This window comes from Clinocottus analis, unplaced genomic scaffold (genome assembly GCF_023055335.1).
Source record: "Clinocottus analis isolate CAN_PGR_092001 unplaced genomic scaffold, fCliAna1.0.p SCAF_6, whole genome shotgun sequence".
NCBI lineage: Eukaryota > Metazoa > Chordata > Actinopteri > Perciformes > Cottidae > Clinocottus > Clinocottus analis.
The window spans coordinates 13937418-13956713 of record NW_027176218.1 but is presented as its reverse complement, the minus strand read 5'-3'; the positions used below and the strand labels follow the sequence as shown (position 1 = coordinate 13956713).

At 36.9% G+C, this 19296-nt stretch overlaps 1 protein-coding gene across 3 annotated transcripts in view; it reads left to right on the top strand.

Moving 5' to 3' along the window:
* LOC137804304 (leucine-rich repeat-containing protein 4C-like) overlaps nucleotides 1–19296 on the top strand; it is a 138323-nt gene that overhangs the window by 36418 nt on the left and 82609 nt on the right. For all 3 annotated transcript variants that reach the window (XM_068603456.1, XM_068603453.1, XM_068603457.1), the window contains exon 2: nucleotides 6784–6856. The gene's annotated coding sequence lies outside the window, so the exon portion shown is untranslated. The remainder of the gene's footprint in view (nucleotides 1–6783; nucleotides 6857–19296) is intronic.

Here is a 19296-nt window from a genome sequence, read left to right as displayed (position 1 = left end):
CCCATTGTACAGCAACAGTTACAAATAAAAAAAGGCCAAAGATGGTTTACTATAACATGGTCAGTCTCAAAGTTAACATACCAATACTGTCAAGGACTGATGGACATTTTTACAGTTACCTAGAATATGATTTATTAAAGAGGAGAGAGTACTTATACTCAATCATATATAAATTACATAGGATAACCATTTTATACAAAGGGATGCAACCATTTACAAAGAGAATTTAAATAATTAAGTAACTGACAGTAATGTAATGTAATGTACGACTCAGGGCATTAAATGAAGAACAATGTCTGGTTACATACAGTCTAAAAAAAAGATAATCACTGTTAGCTATTTTGATGATACTCACAATCTGCTCATTCCTCAAAAGCACGGGCAGCATTGTATTTCTTGACAATTGTCTAGGTTATGCCAAAAAAGAAATAAACAGATCACAACCTATTTCTAATGTTCAGTGTCGAAGGCCAATTCAATTGTGGGCAGGCTTGTCCACTGGAGCCGAATGTAGCTCTCACCCCCTGTCTCAAGTTGAAGTCTATGGAGAGTTGAGCTCATTTTGGTGGGTATCCTCAAGAGAACAGGTATTGAACAACCTGGCCAGCACTGTCTTTTAAGAGAAGCCCAAAAGCTTCAGCAAATAAACAATTATCTTCCCTGTAGCACTATAGTTCATCCAAACTTTGATTTCTTCCAGAGGACATATGGCTTCCAATTAAATGATTTCAGAAGATACAACATAAGAATGGATTGCAGTTGTAGCCTAAATGGTGTGCTATATATCTATTTTTTGAACATATCAGATGAACTGGTGGGAGAGGATAACTTTGAAGGTCCCAAATTTAAAAATGATAGCTTATTAAATACCCAAGCATGATAAGTCCAAACCCTTTGCCCTTCTCATAATCATGTGCCCTGCAGACCACAATAACGTGGTCCTGAGAGGGCTTAGGCTGGGGAGAAGATAGAGAACATAAATGCTTTTGCATTTAATCTACAGTTTATCTCCCCTACCCTGGAAGAATGGTATACCAACATATCATATCATGTTCTCTCCAAAGCATACAATTCACCATTTGACCAACTCGTTTCATAAAAGGTGACGATGGTATAAGTATGTTGTTTTCACACAATTGAATACATATGTGTTCTTAAATATTCATATAAAGGCAGATTCAGAAGCACAAAAGTAGCACTTGGCTATTTTGATTGTTGAATAATTTACATCATCAATCGTTCATATTATCTCCACATTCGTATTCACCACTTTAAGATCGATTTCATATTTGACATTTAAGTTCCCAAAACTACAGCAGGTCTTCAAATAAGAACCAAACAAGAAAAACAGAAAGAAAACTGAGGAAGCTAAATGCTCTGCGCCCAACCAAGCTGATCTGTAGGGTTGCAATGATGCAGTGGCGCTGTAAATTTGCTGGTTGAATCTAAAGGAAGTGAAAGACTTAACTTCGCTGAAAACTCTTGCCAAATTATACCTTGTTAAGTTAACAGTGAATGAAACTTGCAAGACATTTCAAGCTGATAATCATCTGTTGGCCTTCAGTAACTTTGATCCTGACATTCAAACAGCTGTTTCTCCGCTGTGGAGCGGGACAAACGTTAAGAAGAGACCATATGTTTCTGTGCTTACACAACTATCTAGTGGTTGTTGGTTCACACTTTAACTAGTGCTTGAATTAATTGGATATATTAAAAGTACCTCCTCCCCCAATATCATCAAATGAAACTAGCAACATCTGCCAGTTGATCTCGTCTTCTGCTCAGGAGGTAAGAAGCACTCGGATATCCTTGTTTCCCCAATTTGCGGCCACTCTTCGTGGGGTTAGCTGCTAAATACTGTAATCTGCCGATGGTTGGGGTGTACAATTAATACATAATCAGTTGTCGAAAAAACATGCAAATTGAAAGAAATGGAGACTTTAAGTAGCATAGATTTTAAATATGAGTGTATATGTTTGTCTAGCCCTGCAATAGACTGCCAACCCATTCCTAAGGTTTCCCTGCCCCACTCAGTTGATGCTTGGATGGCCCCTAGTCCTCCATTGAACCGAAAAAGCAGTTCCCCAAGCAGTAATAAATGATGGAGGGATGGAGATTGGTATAAGAGTCTTATGGCTTCTAATGCTGAAATAATAAACACTGTTAATGCCATTCTTTCCTGGTCCAGATTTGTTCCCATAATAATCCTACAGTATGTGTGATGTTGCATCCCATTGTTTACAAACCAATGACCTCCAGCCTTTAATTACTTTCCAATCTATAAACAAATCTCTCATAGTTAATTGCAGCAATGGGACTTTGACATTTGCCTGTGTGACCTAATTGATCATAGGGTTGGAATGTTTTGCAAAAGCTTCAACAAACAATCACTAAAACATAGCTTTTATTGGAGAGATGTGACCTCTTAGCTTGATTAATGACTTCATTAGGATTCGGGGCTCTAGTGATGACAATCCCTTCTAATGTACATCATCATTTTTTATCATTGATTCAAGTGAGTGTGTTTGCCTTCAGAGGAAAGCATTTTTACAGGGTGTTTTTGGTTTGGTAGTGGTTTCCACCGACAAGATGCAACTAGATTAACTGCCTCTTTAGGTATACTTAACCGTTTAATTAAAACATGGCTTTTAATTTATTAAATTTACCGTGGTAGTGGTAGACCAACATTTCATATGTATTATTTCTGTCCATCTGTCCAGTCTGTTACTGTATCTCCTTAACCGTGGAAATTGTTACACTTGAACCCTACTACGGGTACACAGAGGTGACTTTGACAGAGCTATCTCAGAGGTTCTGGAAGAATTGAGGCTGCAGAGAATGAGATGTCAGCTACAGATTTACACGCCTCCACTGGCTCACTGCACATTATTAAAGCCAGCGGCCGCTTGCAGTGGCTCCATCTCTGTCCCAGCCCACACAGGCTTCATCGGGCCCCACACACTGATTTATCTAAGCTGTCTTTCCAAACGTCTTTTCCCGCCAAGAGAGGGCTAGGGGATGACGAGATTTACGCATGTATATGAGATGAAATTCATTTTTGGAAGAGCACATGCCTTTGACAGAAAATAACCCTTTTTCCTTCCATCTCCATTCTCTCCACCACAATGTCTCCCACCATTCCCAGAGTGAGAATCAGTGATGGATGTTCATGTGCACATTGTCTCTAAAAATACCTGTCACACTAACGTTAACTACCTGTCCTCTATTCCGCCATAATTTGTCTTCTGGTTCATAGCCTAACATGTTATGTGCTGTTCGAGTTCATACGCTTTTGTTTTTGTTACTCGCATGGCAACTTGCTCGTGAGTTGGCACGTCTCGTTTGTGTAACAGCAAATTAAATAGAAAGAAAAGTTCAACACTGCAACCCTAGTTCTATGAGCGACACAGTGTGAATCTTTGCACCGAGAATACACATTCAGACACACCTGGTGAGATTGCAGTTGTGGCCCAGTCTGTTGCTTCCACCCCAAGGCTTTCCTTCCAATATGAATCCCTACCATACAATGACTTCAACCTTCATAAGTCATTGGATTTTTTTTTTTAGAACTTTTACACTTGGTTTCGTTATTTCCTATTACATGCATGCCACAACCATCCATGTTTGTCCCAGACATCTCTACTTCTGTATCCACAGCTGCCTCTGCCTTACATAATACCCACAGTAAGAAGTTTAAAACAAAGACAAACATTAGTTTATAGCTCTAGTTATACCTATCTATTGCCTATTCTATGAATTATTACACTGACGTCACACTCTAGACTCTAGACAAATAATGAACATTTTAAAATGAATCTATACTTTTTAATTTCCAGTACTAATGCAAATAAAAAAAATATTCTCTGTTGTGTGTCTACAGTATTTCTACAAACAAGCTTCATATAACGACCACTCACATTTAGCCACACCAGAAATATAATTCGCTAAATGGACTAATTGTACCTCTAATTGCTGTTACTGAAATTCATCTCATTGCACTCATTTAGTATCTGGTATCAAATGACAGTTAAATGAACAGCCAGGTAAGCAGGCAGCGGCCAGCTGGCACTGATTTTATGGCAGTGGTTGTCGGGTCTAATGAAAGACAGTGAAATGAGTCAAATGCCAGCACTAAGACTTCTGACCTTAAGTTAACCTGCTGATATATTTACTTTCTGAACCTAAAAAGATACTTTCATCAGTCCTTTATGTTATATTTAATTGCTGATCCATCAGCATGCCATTATAGTTCCACATGTAACTTATCACTGGTGTGATAAACTCAAACTAGTCGACATTGAAGAGTTAATCAGAAACTAATCACAATGAAAGTTGTCATTTCCCAGATAAATTATTTAGTTATTCAGTTTTTTTTTTCACATATGTTTCCTAGTTACTTATCATGTCCTTCTATATTGTCTACAATGTTGACTTATACAGGAATTGCTGCATGCTTCCACATTCTATCAGTGTGAATCTTGGGATGTCCCTCTGCTAGTTGGTCCACCCATGAGGTAGAAACTGAAGTTGCTCTTATTGGATTGATTGGCATGACATTTGATATCATATAAATAAATCTTTTTTTCCAATACTTGGTGAAGAAATAACTAAAACACGTATAACGTTCCCATCAGCCTCGGCTGCCCTCATGCCTGTCCTTGTTCTAATTAGTATATGTTAACATGCTAACATGCTGAAATAAGATGGGGAATGTTAAACATTATTTGCCAAACATATTTACATGTTTTGTATTTTAGCATTTGATGTGCCTATTTCCTATTATTGACAGTATCTGCCATTTAATACCTCAAAAAACCTAAAGGTGTGATCAACTATCGGAGATGCAAATGTGTTTCTAATTTACACGCTTTAGGATTAGTGTTTTACTCCAATCACGAGCACACCCACTGGGGAAACGGGAGCCATGCACTCATCACATTTCTTGGAGCTGATGCTTTTATCCAAAGCAACTTACATTTTTGCTGTATACACACATAGCTACGAGGTTAAGTGTCTCGCTCACGGACACAACGACAAGGGGTAGCAGGGCTTGAACCATCGATCCTCTGATTTGAAATCAGGCATGCTAACCAGTGAGTCACATGTCAACACCCGATACACACCTAGTGAAAAGGGTGTGCGTGTGTTGGTGGTTGTGTTGATGACCTTCTGCCACCGCACTGAATACACTATTATGTCTCCATGGATCTTGATGATCCGAATAAGGTGCTGTGCATGGTGCTACTGCCTGCAAGTTGGATCGAAATGAATAATGTGTTAACCCTACTTCAATAGGTAAAGGTGGAGCCTTCTACCAACGGCTCACTTCTTAAGCAGCCCGCTGAAGTGGGTGTAGAATGATTTGTTCTGCTTGATATACTGTAGAGTTTTCTCGTATTCAGGTAGGCACATCTTGATTGGCCAGCTACACATAAGCAGTGGGAATGTGCTCATGGTTAGGAGGATATTGCCCATATAAGCTTTGTCTGTGCTTATTGAAATAGGGTTGCAAGATAGTAACCTTTGCTCCCTGAACTGCTTTGAAAGTTGAATCACCACAGACACTTCTTATCGTGTACTTGTTCAGCAAGGCTAATCACAATGCTGCTGTTTCTACATTAATTACTCACAGTCTTGATACAGCTGACAAATTACTTTTTCATGGTGACATTCTGCATTCATGGTTGGGTAATATTACTCTCTGCAAACTGTCGCATGCCGAGACAGTTTTTGTCATCCCTGAATTTCACTTTATCAACTCAAAGTACAAATTGGGGATTAGTGGCTTGATGGTAAATTGAAATTCATTGGAGCATTTACATGACATTTAGCAATGGTTGCATCATGCAGGACTAATAAAACATGTCAAACTGAACAGATTCGCTCTCTGCTTTGTGCTATCTCATCATTAAGCCCTATGCATGCACTAGTAAGAACACATTTCTACACACACTGTTTATGTGTTGTGATTCCTTGTGTGTCTCTGTTTTTGGATAGAGTTTGTGTGGGATCAGGGATGCAGGGATCTGATTGCCGCATGGTGACTATTGCCAGTTTATTTGTATTCTGAGGTCCCTGTAAAAACTAGACAGCCTTAATAATTACGGTAGATTGGCAACTGAGCTGGTAATTAAGTGAAACAAAATATAGGCTGTTCTCAAAGGCCTGGGGCGATGATAGTCTCCACTGCATGTCTTTAAACATAATTATTACTGCCAGACCAACGACAAAACTATCACTGCCTTGATTGCATCCATGCTTAATGTCGCCACAGTACGCCTAATGTCCATTAGATTTCAATTGTATAAAACCACTTTGGCTGTAAGAAGTGTCTTGTTGTGTTGTGACATCTTCGCTCTATAAATATGTTAGACATGGATTTGCTATGATGCTTTTTCAGCTTTTCTCCACACATGATGGTATGTTTAAGTGTAAACTTCATCCGTTCACAAAGGGAATAACAGTATAGTTATTGCATGGTCTACAGCTAAAATGTATCCTACCCTTCTAGAGTGGAGATGATGTACATATCTGAGTTACATATCTACTTGTCAATAACATATATTGCATATCTATAATATCATTCTATAAAATGTCCATTTATTTATATTTCAGTAGGTATAAGCCTTCTCTGTAAACATTACTGATTAAATTACATTCTGTGAAAAATGTTATGTTTGTAAGATGTAAGATTCTGGGGCATTATAACCAAGGACATATTGGATCCAACTAATTCACTCCTTCACAAATATGAGACTTGTATTTTTTCCTGTGTTTTTGTAGGTCCGTGAAGTGGAAGGATCAGATGATATATTTGGACTATCAATGACAACCATAACATCTAAAGTTTTGAACAGTGAGTTGATCATTTCTTTGCTAACCTGCTTTGGTTTCATATTTTGTTGACTGGATGCAAATATGCATGGATGTACAATAACCATTTCTTGACTGATATATATGTATGAAAGTGATTTGTCATGATTATTGCCAACCCCTAGTCTTACAGTGAACCATTACTATTATTATTATTTTTTTTTTATCCCAACCTGTTATCAAATGCACACTTTGTGTGTAGCTAGAAAACTACGAGACACATGTATGGCTGTATTTTTGCCTCTTTTAATTAATTTAGATTCCGAAATGTTCAATAATTAAATAGTTTGATTGTCGTTTATTGTAGTCTTGTCTTATGAAGCCCTTATTGTCATTCAGCAATCACTTTCCCTATGTATGGCTACAAAAATGACAAAATGTGCCAATACATCTTTTCCTTAGTTGAAATGTGCAATTACAAAATACTACAAAAGCATTGTATGTATGACATGTTCCATCAGTTCAAAAGACATGTACTACATTAATGGACATTGTAGTTTTGAAACAGTTTTGTATTCATCATTCATGAGCATTCAAGGCCTTCAGAGAATACTGAGAATTGACTATTTGCACCTCATGAATTGTGAATTTCTCTGTGGTGGTGGTTAACATTCAAAGTTAAACAGAATACAGTAATAGTAGTTTGTACCATTTAAGAAGTCAGCCATGTATGCACAAAAGCATTCATTCAAAGACTTGCGTAATAGAAAAATGAAAGGACAAAAGGACAAATTAAAAATTTACATGAAGTCAAAGCACTTGCTACAACATGTTTGCAAGGCTTTTCAAAGTCCTTTGTGAATTTACTGAAAATTACTACACATCAGTACCAGAAGAAAAAGACATACAGGATTTTGAAGGGCAGGTGAAAAACAGGGAGATTAAACCTCATATTTCAGCAAAGCAATCCAAAGGCAATATAAAGGGCTCTCCAAGCAGCACGCCTGCAGAGCAAGCAGGTGTTTGTGCTCTTATCAGGCTGAAGTCATGCCATATCAACCACAGCCTTTGAAATATGAGATAATATTGCACGATAAAAAACTTTTGATGTTGAATTAGACTGATAGATGCACACTGAGTGAAGCAAAGGAAGTGCATTCAAATGTGCATGTCACATCCTGGAGATTAGTCTTAAGGCCTTCAACCACCTGCAATAATTATTTGCTGAAGATGCTCAGGATTGTTATCTCTGAAAGCGGATGCTGCAAGTAGATTCCTTTATGAATTATTTGGATTGGTATACTTCAATTATACATTACAGTACGTCTGCTTGACAAATCTCTAGTGTGTCTGTTGCGGATTTTCCTGTTTCCTGAATTGTTTAGTTGTGACAGTAAAAATAACATAAATGAATGATTAGTTAGTTAGTTGTATGCTAGTTTGATGCATGTCTTCACATTCTTAAATTCTTTTTTTTCAATAATCATTTATTTTAAATTTAGGGTCACATGATATATAACTTGCTGTCACTCTCTTGAATATATATTAAAATATTATAATATAATATATTCAAATATATATTCAAATATTAATGTTCTTACCTTTTGGATGAGACACGCGTGTGACACAAAGTGTTCACTCTTGACCATATGAGACAGAAAAGTCAATAACGAGCTGCTGATTCAGACAGATGAGGTTCTCAGTTTAGCTCAGTTCCGCAACCGTCATTCCACATCTGTTATCCTATTTCCCTCAGAGTGCCTCCTCCACTCTGTGTCTGTCTCTCTGACTGAGTGCATGCTGTATGAGTGTGCATGAGTAAATTCAACACTCAAAAGCATTGTTTGAAATGAAATAATGGGAAAAATGGGAGAGAAAAAAAAACCATAAATAAGAAAATAAGAATAATCTCCTTTAATTTGTGGATCCAACTTTTAGATTTGTTTATATGTCTACAAAGTCAACGCATTTGGAACAGACTTTTGCATAAATTAAAGTATATTAATTGTTCATAAGTATCAGCGGCACAATAAAAAAAAAGCCTCATATTACGTGCAACATATGTGCATGTGAGAGGATCCAGGTGTTTGGTGTGTGTTTGTTCTGGATTGTGTGTGCATGTGTGTGTGAGTGTTAGCTCTGTTCGGTGCAGCTGGCTTGTTGCTGTATGCTCCTCGACACTGAGGCAGTCAGACAGACCCCTTCAGCATTAATTACTGCGGCCATTAATCAGACTAACACAAATAGCTGTGTAATCCCTCCACAATGCAGTTTTCTGGAGGGGACCACCAGTGTTAATTAGATTTGATTGGATACTGGTATGATGCTGCACACAGAACATCTTAAGGTAATACTTAGAAGATGGATGAATTGGTCCTGACATTGATCCTTTACTGCAGTTTCAATGGCTGTTTAAATTAAGGGTGTAATTTGGCTCTTTAAGAGCAGTACTGACTAAGATGTCATGTTGAATTAGTAGTATTAAAATGTAATATATTAATGCACAAAAGTCTGGATAGTATAGTTTACAAATATAATTTCTCAAGGTTTTGAAAGATTTATTAAAGTACATTTTTACTGGTGGGTCTACCATCATCTGTGTTAAACAAGATATTTAAGGTACTCTAAATAAGATATAGAAATATGGCAAATCATCAACATTTGTGTACATCTGTCATAACAAAATTATAGTGAACATCTTTTTGGTTGTTCCTCAGTATCCTATCCTTTTTACAGACCTGAATTTAGGGCAGACGTGAGAAGCATTTTACGCACAGTATGTTACCAGTGTCTGTGTTATTTGAGTCAGCCCAACCTAAAAATATTCATATCGTTGCTCTCTGCATAATTCATGCAGTGCACGTAGTTTGGGTTTTTATATTGCAACTGCAAAAATACAAATAAAAGATTACATTTTTGGAAACTATTCATTTATATATTAATACATGCCACAATTTAACATTTTTCACTCTTAAGGAATTATCCGGTCTTATTCTTTTATGTATTTTTTTTCTCACCTCTCTCTACACAAAACCTTTTTAATCAAGCATCAATCAGAAAGCCCAAGAAGTAAATTTCAAATAATTTTCAAAAAAAAGTGTCAGAGATAAACCCACTGAAAACGCCAAAGGACATGAATTGGAATGTGAACACCTTCAACTCCAGACACTCAACAACAGTTTTTCCGACCATTTTATGAGGATTTCTTTTAGAACAAACTTTCACATCTACATACACAATAATTTCTTGGACCTCTTTGTGAGTTGCTAGCTATTCTTAATAATCTGCCACTCAGGAAGCCACTCTTGTGCCACATGTATGTATGTATGTTGGGTTTGGCATTTCTTGGGCCAATCTCAATTGAGTTTGGTCCATCCACTTGATCTCTTGGCTGTCGAGTCGGAGCTCATATTCTCACCCCACATTTCTCTCTTCCTCTGAGTAAATAGATCATACCAAATAAATGGCTTTGCTTACTTCCAAGAAGCCACCGTCTAAACACAGCCTGTTTATTGCCTTGTGTTAACGTCCTTTCAGTCATTGCACTTTGCGTCTGAAGAAATAGTCAGAGATTTCCTAATTATTGCTTAAATTCATTATTTTTATGCTACACCTTTTTATGATTTTTATCTGAGTTGATAATAAACTGAGTCTTTCGACCTCGAGCAGCGCTATGAAACAGTTCTTCTCCAAGGGTTTCCATTTTGTTTATCTCGTGAATGCACAGAAGGAAGTATGTGGCTGACACAATGCTGACACAATGCAGTCCTGCCAATGGTTTAACACTATTCACTGATCTACAATATATGCAACACTACGCCAGCAAAGGCAGTAAAGAATAAGTCTGTTAGTTCGTAAACATGCATTTAAACATTGCAGGATTCACAACTTGCTTTGTAAATGATTTATGAGGAAGAAAATGCACGCAATGTATTTTCCTTGAGGTCAAGGATACACACAATAGGCTTTCGCTAGTAACACTGAATGAAAAACTTTTGTTCTTTACAAGAAAACTCTACAGGGCACCTTTAAGAGATGTACGTGATGATGACTTTGAGGTGCTGTTGGAAAATGGAAACATGGTTAAAAGGCCTCTCCAGTTCGTCTCTGACCTTACTTGGAAAGTCCGTGTCACTAATCTGTGAGGAGTGATGCTAGCGATTGAGAAACACACCTGAGTCTTTTTAATTTGAGTATTCATTCACCGTAGTTTGATTCCTGAATAAAGAATGATGCATTGCATCATTAAAAAAAACATACTTTAAAATAAATCCTCTGTGTTTCAAATGCATACAAAGGTGCTGCATAAATTATTGCATATAAAGCTGTTTATGTGTACAATTAAAGTGATAGAATGACTATGGGCAATAAGCACTTGAGAAATAAATATGCAACACCTTTATTATATTTCATACATAGAAGTACACAACTGCTTGTTTTATTTAACCTATTAAAACATTTCACAATAAAGTACAATGAATTACAACATCACCCTTTTGCATTGGTATCCCACTTTTTAAGAGAACACAATATGTTGCAAGAAAAGCCCATTTTTCATTGCTTTTCAGCAAAACCCGGCTGAACATATTCACTTAACCTCTCTTTCACAGAGATTATATACAACTTTTCAGATGTGACTGATTTGTTTTTGATTTATTTCAGCTGTCTATTTTCACAAGGGAATATATTGAATTATTTCAGAGAAAGTTGAGAACTAATCAAGTTACATCAGATGATATCAGATGTAATATACAGTACATGGCAGATCTAGAATAATACTCACAAGCTAAAATAATAATATTTCACTGTGTCGAATCTTTTCAAAGGCTGTTATGTTGCATTGTTTTATGGATTTCATTATTGTACAACTCTGAAAAAGACAACAGTCATAATCAATGTTAGTAAAAAGAGAAATATTTAGACCAACAGCAGATTAAAACAAATCTATTTTGTATTTTTTTTTTTTAGATACGCTTGAAAATGCATCTCTGCAACCACATCTGTGTCTGGTGCTGTTTCAGTGCACAGTTTGCTCATTTGGGGTTATACGGACATCAATCAGAGTGTGTTTGTTGGAAAAAGAGTTCTACAATGATTGATTCTGCTGGGGACGTAATGGCACAGGAAAAGAGACAGCATATTGTGCCACTAGTAAAACCTATTCTGCTCCATAACAAAAATTATGAGCAAATGTATCGATAGAATTTTAGGTAAAAATCTACATTGCCTTGCAAACTATAGTTTGGGGGAAATTATAAATGATCTCACAAAGGTACATCTAGGAGACATTTTACAGTTCAAAACTAAATTACTCTGAGATTATAAAATCTTAAATTTGGGGGGAAAAAAAACTCTTATTTTATCATTTTAATCTCTCTCATCACACCACAGACACCGTCGTAAAACTGTGTTTTGAGCTGCTGAGTGCAAAACGATCTTATATTGGAACAGACTATATAATATATGGACATCCATCCATTCTGATCCGCTCATCCAGGGCCTGGTCGCAGGAGCAGAAGGCTAAGCGGCGTATTCCAGACGTCCGCCTACCCAGCAATCTATACGGACATAATTCACCATCTGCAGCTATGTTATGTGCCTGCTGTGTAGTTTTCCCTTGACTTTGACACAGTGACTGTTTGGCATGGTCTCTTAAACACATTAGTGTGTAACTATGGTAACTCAGTGTGTTCGGAATAACGGTTGGTTTTTAGTGTTGGTTTTGCTGAAATAAAAAAAATACGAGATTAAAAGATTCAAATTGTTCATCTCAATACTGTGACTTCAATTTGACTATTTATTGATGTTCATAAAAGAGCATAAAAGGAGATGTGTATATGTGTCTTTCAGGACCTTTGTCTTGCTCACTTTCAGAGAAGACATCTAAAACAGCAATCTTTAGGATTATCTGATAACCTTTTGTCATTAGCAAAATAAACATTTCTCACATGAGGACTAAGTACAATATCAGCTTTATGTTCCTAAAATAAAACAGAACATGAAAGAAAATGTGGATGTGTCTTTCAGAACCGTTCCATAACAATACTTATGAAATTCAGATAGTGGCCGTTTTAACGTTTTTTTGCACCTCGATATTTTTTTCTTGTCAATGTTTGCCGTTTTTAATTACATTTTTGTTTGAAACTTGCTGCTCTGATCCCTGAATATTGAACATAAACAATAGAATGGTAACACACAGCTAGAAAACTTTGTGAAATATTTCCCCACTACCATGCTGAGCAGTTGCACAGGCTTTAAAACAATACAGATTTAGTACAGTTGTCTGGTGAAGGTGACTGCTGGAGCCCCTCGGGTGCCGTCTGGTGATAATAACTTTAGATTTCTTGTGTTATTCTGGTGGTCTCTGGGGAGTGGATGATATTCATAAATGCTTCATGAAAGTTTAATTCAAACAGAACCTGAGAAGATATACGTTCCCTTGTACACACACACACACACAGACAGACACACACACACACACAGACACACACACACACACGTTCATGGCCTCTCTGTACAGTTAACCTGAGTTATATCTTATTTAAAGCATGTTCATACATACAAACATGAGTGGCAGCTTGACTGTGGGGCAGTGGGGGAACCGAAATGATCTTACTTCAGTGAATTCACAATTTACATACAATACATAACATACCTGACCTAAGTTATGTTATACACAAATATATAGACACACACACACACATATATATGTACATATACATACACACATACATACATACATACATCTATATGTATGTTCATGGCCTCTTCCAAAAGTGTTGAACTATTCCTTTATTCATTTTGACACTGAATGACTGTGTTTGGGAAATTCTCTGGGTGACACACACAGACACACACACAAAATTCAACTGCAGCTTAACAAGAGAATTAGAGCCTCCCAAAGCTCAGGTTTGTCATTGACTGTAAAAAAAAAAAAAAAAAGGGAGGACCTGAAAATGTGCAGATTGAACTAATAAATGCACTAGTATTTTATAGGTGCTTAAGGTGCATGTGTGTGAGTGGCACAGAGCAAGAGTAAATATACTGGTGCTTACACATCCAGTCTCGGCACCATCTTGCGTCTTATTGGGGCTAATCCTGTGTGTACACCCTGACAGGATTACCGATGCCTGATAGACTCCACGGGCACACAGAGCCTCGCAGAAGCTCCGTTCAGAACATGCACACAGAGAAAAAACGTGTTCCAGTGACCAACATGTAAAAGCTGGCGACCAGCAGCCCCACAAGTACTCATTATTATGGGCAAACACTGGAGCATATTAAATGACATGTTTGCACAGCTGTTGAATCACTTGTCGAACTACTGCAAAAAGTATTTTATTTTAAGTTACAGTTAGGCTAAAAAAATATTAATTTTTAAAAAATAAAAAAAAATTGAGTTATTAAACAAAATTAAAAACTTTAATTAAAAATGTATATATATATATTACGTTTTTAATAATTAAATAATTTAAAATTATTATCATCAAATAATTTGAGTTTTCAAAATTCATATTATTAAGTTTTCAAAAATAAAAAATTAGGATTTAAAAAATAATATAAGCAATATCTTGAGTTACTCACAAGATGATTACATAAATGAAAATGTATTTACTGGTATTTTTTGTAACAGAAGCAATATAAATTAAATTTAAGGGTGTGATTTTACACCGAAGTATGTATTTCTGCCTTATGCTAGTGATGTGAGCTGACATTTTTTTCACAGTAAAACAGTTTTGTTGTATAAAGAGAATGTCTTTGATATCTTATTGGATGTCTTGCTGACAGAGCAGGAACAAATTATCATGTTCACAATGAAAATGACTGGGACAATCCAATTGTCCATCCAATTTTTTACAAAAACAAGGATCAGGCCAAATTGTCTGGTTAATGCCACAACATAGTCAGATTACGCCAAGTGCAAAATGTGCATTGAAGAATGTTTTTGCAACCAGCTACATTATATCATAATGATGAGAATGAAATTAAAGACTGAGCAAAACATGTCGTCTCTACCTGATTCAATTTGCACTTTAATAGTTTTAGTTCAAATCTTTTGTCATGTTTCTTTTTAACAGTCAGACTAAAAACATGGTCTGCAACACTATGTGTTGCCTTTGTTAAGTAATACACATAGCTCTATCATGCAGCAAAGCTTGAGAAAAAAATGTTTTGCACAATTGTAATACCGCATTACTGAACAGTTTTGAGAGAAGTCCCATGGTTATGCATGAAATCCAGGAACAGTCTGATGTTAATCCAATTTGTTAATTGTGCTGTCTGTTTCATTGTCTAAAGACTGCAGCGTTAAACAATTTGCATATGAATATACTGAGCATCTTTACGCTGCTGCTCTATCTTAGGTTTGATTTACTCTCCCATGTAGGCAGTAGATCACCCAGGCTTTGGAGGGATCTGATTGATGTCTGATTGGTTCTTATCAGAGCATGAAAAGCTTCTTCTACAACCGTATCCTATCATACAGGCTACAACACATTGCATTATAACAGAGACATCAATGTCAAACATGATTTATAAGTATTGGTATATTTGTCATATTTGTTATCATCTCACAATTCTGCAAACATGCAACAAAAAAAACAATTTTAGACCTTATAACATGGTGTTTTTCCTAACATGTGATACCAGTGTTTCCCCTACCATTAGATTAGGGGGGCGGGGCACCCCCCTGAAGAAAACCCCTGCCCCCCTGCGGCAGATCACAATACGTCATTTAAGGTTCTCTTTCCTATAGAACAGGTCTACACCTTGTTCTGTTATTAAACAAACTAAATGGCCGTATTTTACGTATTTTATTGATCACCGGAGCAGCTCTCTGAACCCGGAGCAGCTCTCCTGCTCCAAGTGAAACAAGCCAAAGTGCTCGTGTCTTGTTCCAACAAGGAGCTGCTGGCTTCATACATTACAAAGTACACGGACATAACTATGTCATAACTGTGTCATTGTCCGTGTCTCCCCCACGCCCTGAAGCTGTAAACCTATAGGGGAAACACTGGATACCATTTCCTTAAATGTAAATATAAATGAGAGTAAAAAGTACATATTACAGCAGATGGCACACAGGAGTAGTGATGTTTATGATATCAAAGAAGAAATTGCTTTCTGGGACCCTTTCTGTACGTTAAAGGTCTTGCTCAGGGCTTATGTGATTTCTCTGGGATCTGGGAAAGACTTTTGGTTTTGTAAGATAGTTTTACCTAATGTAATCTATATATTAAATGCTAGTTGGCTTTACTGTTGCCTAATGTAGCTTCTAGATACATACTTCAATGATGCTTTAGTGTCTGAATGTAGTAATCATATTTGAATTTTCAAAGGTAATCTCATAAGATTCATTATTTTTTTGTGACACAACTGTGAAGGCGAGTCTTAATATAATTATTCCTTCTGCAGCAGATTTACATTTCTTTTATTAAGAACAAGGATATTTTGGGATAGCTTTTGTGTGTGTCTCTGATGTCTCCTTGACTGAGGATAGTACCAAATCGAAAAAATACAGCTTCCCTATTGTGACCCATGTGTTGGATAAATAGAGAACTTCACTGCTCACGTTGTCACCCGTTATCGCAATTCTGTTAAACAGTTAAACAATTATTTAAATTTGTTTTATTTTTGTCTGTCTCTCTCCCCGCTAGACTTTCCATATAAAGCACACTTAGCCATCCAAATGGCTTCTCCTGTTTATTTTGATGCTAATCCATAATTCTCCTGAAAAAGAAAGGCTCTCTGGAGCCCAGATCAAAGGCTCTGCTCTACTCAGCAGGACCCAGGTGTTTAGAAGGCTCTGCAAAGGCAGAAAGAACGCCCATCTCCCTTTTCCCCATTAAGAAGAGTAATTATGAAAGCCCCATCCTAATTTATCGTAGACGAAACAGTGATCCTTGTTGTGGTTGAACAAATGAGTAATGGATTGCTGATATTGAACACGAGAGACAGTTTATCTAAAGTTGTCTATAGGTGACTGTGGGCCTTGTTTTGTCAGTCGGGCTCATACTGTTGCTGTGCATTAGTTCCCCTTCGCATTTCAAGATGCTGTCAGAAGAGCTATTTCAGAGATGTACTCGCCCTTCAAGTATTACACTGTAATCCTCCTCACCTGCAAAAACAAATGCAGAAGAAAATTGCATCGTGACATAGTCTTCATGTACACTTATTTCCATTGCATGTTTGTGCCCAGGTTTTAATACCACAGGGGAGTATTTGTTGAGAATAGAGACAAAAAAAAGCATGCAGGAACCATACTCTTTCCCCCATTTCCACTGCTGTAATAGTCTTCAAAGTGTTTTGGGCCAACATATCCCCAGTCCTAAATACTTAAGCTAACTCTGAAACTCCTCTGAGTATAAGCTGTAAATCCCAGACAAGATTTGGTATTATAATGCTACAGATCTCTACAGAGTTATGGCTGGGTTGGATTTGTGCTGAGGACATTTGAGCTGTATTTAATTATTTGTGACCAAGGTTAATTGTATTTCAAAATCTGCAGATGAGGTATTGTTCTGATATTAGATTTTCTGAATGGAATATCTTCAGTATAACTGATCTCCTCTGTTAGATTAGAAGGCAAACTCTCAGTCCTACCACAGTAGACTCCCGTGTGGGAAATGTATTAATCTCTATTGTCATCAGTCACTGTCTGAAATATTCTTTTCCCATTGGATATGGATTACTATTCATACATTGGTTATCCAGCTTAATTTTCTCAGTAGGACCAGCAGGGTTTTACATTGTTTTAAATCCATCTAATATGTGTTTGATCTGAGCTCTTCTTTCCACTGTAGCGGTTATGACTACCTTAGAATTTAAATATTGTGCCACCTTCTTCTAGAGGAAAGTATATAAATGGAATTCTACAGTTTAATAACCAATTAATCAGTCTCATTATCTCAGTTGCATATACTGAGTTCAATGATCTTTAGTTCCCTCTTTGGCGATAATATAATAAAATCAAATGAAAGAATAAAGGGGTTAAACATTGAACAGGAATACCAATGAATAGATTTAATTAGTTTTCAAATTGCAAATGGGAATTATTTGGGATAGTGAATGTAGGATGTAACTTCCTATAGGATACTGACGCTACTCTAACCTATTCATGTAATAATTCAGAGCGCTTCCTACAGGTGACCTTGCATTGGGCTCACCCGGTTGTTTCTGCTCCAATTGGGGTCGACTCAAGGCTCTTCTGTGGATGATGATCTCATTAGAAAGTAATGGTTGCCGGTTGAAGGAGTCGGGAAAGGGTGGTCCTCAACTGGCCTCAATGTCCACCAAGTTGGGCTGGAAAATGTCTTTGAAGTTGATACACTGCTGTTATGGGTTATGGGTTATGAGGAGCAGGCTCACAGTTAAGCCTTGCACTTCAGGTCCTGATCTATAGTCGGTGATTCTTGGTCCATTGGAGAGCCTGAGTCAGATAATGCTCTGAATACTTGTTAACTAAGTCTCGGAATATGTATTTTATGTTTCTTGTTGTTGATAATATAAATATGCATTTATGCAGCAGCATTGTTATGAGTCCAATACACAATTTTATTGCTCTGGATCTGTACCACTTAACAACGGTGACGCTCTCAAAGGGTTGAATCCAGCCGGGTTGCAGTCGATCACAAAATCAATTCTGGGAATAAAAAGTATTTTACAAGAATTCATTTCATGAAGGAAAAATACATTTTAACATTATGATTCTTGATTTTCACGGATTGTTTTATTTGAGCTAAAAATGACATAGTAGAGATCCACAATCTAAACAGTTTCTCCAAGTTACCAACAACTTTGCTTTAGTTGCTTGTTTGCTGAATTTACTATGGTAGCTGCAGTCTCACAGAGGGTACTTATCTCTACTGTAACTGCATATCTGCACATGATTGCAGGTTTCAATCACAGTTTACAGGTTCACTACCAAATGTGGAAAAATGGAAGACATGAAAAGAAAAACAGACAGCCCATCGTAAAAATGTATTTGATGTTCATCCTTACTTGTGTTGATAATATAAATATGAAAACCCACTGTTCTTATATTAGCATGGTTAATAGTCCAATGCATCACAATACATTTATTCCAGGATATTTTTGTGGAATGTTGGACTGAACAGATCATATTTGAAAGGTTGTAATATATGTGCCATGCTTTCTCAAAAGCAGTCATCAATTATGAAAAGGTCCAGCGGTCTCAAACTTAAAACAGTATATGTATAGCACCAACACTAAATACTTGTGTATATTCAAAGGAGGAAAATTATGTACATCCCAAAAATATTCTGATTTATATAACTTTGCATACGCCTGTAGTGCGCGTGAAAAGCGGCTTGCGCCTCTCTCGGTGCCGTCTTGTCTATATGGGATGTTATAGATGAGAACTCAGAACAGTGGGCATTCATCTGATTTTACATAAACACAGTTTAATGCGTGCCTTCGTCCAATACCAGCATGAATCGGCTCCAGCAACCCCCAATAGCAGTA